We start from the raw sequence: 5,000 nt of genomic DNA, 5'->3' as shown, positions 1-5,000 counted from the left end.
ATATATATATATATATATATATATATATTGTATATATATATATATTGTATATATATATATATATATATATATATATATATATATATATATATATATATATATATATATATATACATATATATATATATATAATATATATATATATATATATATATATATATATATATATATATATATATATATATATATTATTATATATACATATATATTTATATATATATATATATATATATATATATATATATATATATATATATATATATATATATATATATATATATATATATAGTATATATATATATATGTATATATATATATATATATATATATCTATATATATATATATATATATATATATACAATATATATATATATATATATATATATATAATATATATATATATTATATATATATATATATATATATATATATATATATATATATATATATATATATATATATATATATATATACATATATATATATATACATATGAAGATGTAATAAGATCAAAAGTGGCTAGAGATATACATCGTTATGTAGTTGGAGCAAAATTGCAGAAAGCAGGTATGCTCAAGTTGAAAATGAAGTAATGAAAATGTCAGGGAAATACTATCTTGAAAAGAGAGTGTGATAAAGTTAAAGTATGAGTATATAGGATGGGAAATGAGTTCAAGTAAAAGTTACAGAAGTTGAAGAAGTATGTGAAGCTTATGTAAAATTCCCAGAAGAGCAAATGAGAAGAGAAACCGAAGCAGCAAATAGTATGTGAAAAATCTTGTTTTTTTTTCTTTCTTAAGGAAAAAGTGGGTTTGTATTAGGTTCATTTGCAAAAGAGAAGGGAGGATTGTGTGCAGAGGTAGAGGTTAATGAATAAAGTGAGTTAGAGGGTAAGAGAAAGCCAAAACATATATAACAAAAGAGGAGATGGAGAATGTAGCTACAGACTCGAGTAAGAATAAGCAGGCGTTCTGCAGGGAGATGAATATCGACAGAGTTTAATCAGCTACTGGATTTCACAGTAAAATAAATCAAATGAAAACAGAAATGCAATTCTAGGTTGATGTATTGAGTATTTTGGGCATTTACTGAATGTGGGAGGTAGAAGAGAATAGAAGAGACGTGGGGCTGAAATATTTAAGAGGGGAAGAGAGTCCTAGTGGAAGTTAAAGTTGAGAATATAAGTAGGGCAATTCAGAGGATGAAAAATGCAGAAACCATAGGTTGATGGTGGTACAATGGCGATACTCGGATTAAGGAGCCAACCAGGGTGTGTAAGATATTTCTGGAAGGAGGAAAGGTTCCAAATGATTTGGTGAGATGGGTTATGGTTCCTCTTCTAAGAGTGAAGATAACAGAGTAAGTTTTTAGAATTGTGAGCGCAGATCCTTCCTAATTTTGCCAGTGAAGGTGTCTGGTTTTATTTAGACTAAGAAGATAAGGCAAATGACAGAAAGGTAGACAGGTGAAGAGCAGTGGTAATAGTTGCAAATGAGACAAAGAAGGCAGAAAATGTAAAAGTATTAATTTTTATCATTGCATCTATAGTAAAAGAGCTGAAAATATGAGAAACATGAAAACATTTGAGATTGAAAAAAGATTAAGGGTAAATGAAAAGATGAATCAGAGTCTTTGAGAAGATTCTGTCTTTTGGATAAAACGGATAATGCTGGACTTTTGAAAATAAAAGTGTTAGAATTTCGAAGTGTTATGGGGAAAGAAGAGAGAACACCAAGAAAGGGTTGAAGGTGTGACAGTTATTGGAAAGAAATGGCCTCAGTATCCACGAACAAAGACAATGCACCCAAGATAAACGTGACTGACAGTGTGTGAAGGGGGATTCGAAGATCCGATGTTATTTTTTGCCACATGTTCGAATTTTCTCCTGGTTTAGCATTATTACAACACTTGAAAATAATAGCTTACATTTATGGGAAAATTTTCAGTATAGGGTGAAAGGGCGAATAAGAGAGTGAAAATAGTTCTGCATCTTGCTTAAATTTTAGTACTAACATGGTTGTCGTTGAAATATGAACCTATTCATTAACCAACAAAATGTCTGAGTCCAGGCCTGGTACAGTGCTAGTGAACCAGGAAGTAGCATTAATAAATTGACTGAACCAGATGAAACAAATGAACACAGTGAAGACGGGCCATTTACTATACTGGCTGTGAATGGGGTAAAAGGGCATCATCCCCTTTATCATAAAGCAATCTTCTCCATCGTATATATGGCCCTGTTGCTGAATATATTGTCTGGTCACAGAACTCAGATAATCCAATTTTCATTCCCTTTATTGATTTACCGGTCCCGTCAACTCTTTCACCCAATAAGGTTTTAAGTTTTGTCCTACTTGTATGAGTGGAGCTTCTGTTAAACTTTATGGAATAGATGAATGAGTTCACAAGAAATTCCAGGAAATAAGAAAGTCATAAGAAGGTTACTTGTTGACGGCCGTAACCACGCCAATATAGATAACCAAGCAGGTTTACGAATTTCAATGGATCTCCTCAGATTCACTGGGCGTGAGTTATACGGCAGTGCTCTTTTTTCCCCCAAACCAGAGGTTTTGCCTTTTGAGGAAAATAAGGAGGTTTTGCCTTTTGATGAAAATAATGAGGTTTTGCCTTTTGATCAAAATAAGGAGGTATTCCAAAAAGTAGACCAAATATTTTTAGTCATAACTCTATCACATTTGCTCTTTCGCAGAATTCCTAATGCAACACCCTCCCTCCCCAACCATTACAAACCTACAACTACACACACACATACACACACACACACACACACACACACACACACACACAAACAAAACCGTCTTCTCCCTCTCCCAGGTCACCAGCGAGCCCAATGATGGACAGCTTTTTGTCATTCTTAGCAATCCTAACAAGCCTCTTAGATATAGAATCGAGTTTGCTTTGTTTTACAATTAATAAACTAGATACGCAAATTGATATAGCAATTATCTTCGCATTTTCTTATTTTATACCGAATCATCACAAGAAATGTCGCGATTAGAAATCTCGTGTTTGTTCTTGATAACGATTCCGCCTTTCTATGACCTGTATTCTTTATTTAGTGATATGAAAAGTATCTCTCACTTACTTTAAAATGAGAATTTTCTACCTCAATTTCCGATAATATTCGTAGATCTACAAAACTACTAGCATTTGGTATCCTGTTTAATTTTACATTTTTTGATTACTATATACAAGCAAAATGTCTATCATTGCAGAAGTTATAACCTTTTGTAGGCCTTAATTTGCGCTTTAACTTTAACTTTCAAGTTATAACATAAAAACAGAGGAAAGTTTTTCAACAATTATAACCTCACTAAAATAATCAAGTTCGAACTATACCATTAAAATTCCACATTTACCTATTTTAGCATTCTAATTACCCAAGGGTCGAATCTGTTTTTTTTTTTTTTTTTTTTTTTTTTTTTTTTTTTTTTTTAGATTTTGTTGTAAGGATGTGGTATTAAGAAAATAAAAACCTAAAAAAACACGAGATCTGAATGGACATCTTTCCTTTGGAGATTACCTACCTGGTTCTTCTGAGACCAGATCTCCTTTGATCTCTCCCAAATCAATATCTTACTTTCCTGAGTGAGATTAGTTTTCATTTTTGAATCCGTGGAAAAACTTTTATTTCATCGTTTCTTTGGGAAAGGATTGAACTTTATCTTTTGGTAGACAGGGTGCAACGTAAACATTCTAGTTTATTTTTCTTTGTGCAGGAATAAAACAGTATATTTTATGATTTTAGTTTCCTGGTCTCATTAATGTATAAGTAATAATTTCAAAGATTTCATTTTATTTGTAAAGGGATACGAGTTAATGCTTGCAGTTAGTAAACTTTTTTCAATAATAAACTTAATTTTCAGTAAATATGAAGGTTATAGGCATACTATATACAAACCGATAGACACTATTTGTTCATAAATATAGGTAAGAAATGTAGTTCGTGCCTATTCTATGTAATAATAACAATAAAATATTTAAAATAAATCACTACATGTCCTATGTGCTTTGTCCGTATAATAAACAATTGTCCATTATATTAATTAAATCACCGTGTGATACTGTTTATCTTATCTTTATGCATAAAGTTTAAACTTCATTACTAAAGGGCGCTTTAACCCAGTTTCACTTTAAGGGAATGACACCAAGCATGATGCAAATCAGTACTTGAGAATTCACCTCATTTTCCAAAGTTCGCAACGCTACTTAACTTTTCGCAAACTTCGACTATGAATAGGTTTAAAAACTTACCGCAAAGCGGTAAAATGAAAAGAGAAAAAGTTGTAAGGACCTCCTCTTCCACTCTTTTCGTTAGGCTTTAACACCAGGAATTTTATTATATTTACTCATTTCCTCCGAAATTATGATAATATATAATACATTATATCTATATATATATATATATATATATATATATATATATAATATATAATATATATATATATATTAATATATATATATATATATATATAAATATATATATATATATATATATATATATATATGTATATATATTTATATATATAATCTAATATATATCTGTATATATTATATATATATCTATATATATATATATATATATATTATATATATATATATCTATCTATCCTATATATATATATGTATGTATATAAATATATATTTGTATATATATATATATATATATATATATATATTCTAATATATATATATATATATATATATATATATCCCCTATATTATATTATATATATATATATATATATATATATTATATAGATATATATCTATATATAATATATATATCTATATATATATATATATATATATACATATATATATATATATATATATATATATATATATATATATCTATTATATATGTATATGTATATATATATATATATATATATATATATATATATATATATATATCCTATATATATATATATATATATATTCCAACTTATAATTTATAATTTCATACCCATTTAGC

This window comes from Macrobrachium nipponense, chromosome 5 (genome assembly GCF_015104395.2).
Source record: "Macrobrachium nipponense isolate FS-2020 chromosome 5, ASM1510439v2, whole genome shotgun sequence".
Lineage (NCBI taxonomy): Eukaryota > Metazoa > Arthropoda > Malacostraca > Decapoda > Palaemonidae > Macrobrachium > Macrobrachium nipponense.
The sequence above is the reverse complement of the archived record's forward strand: the minus strand, read 5'-3'. Positions refer to the sequence as shown.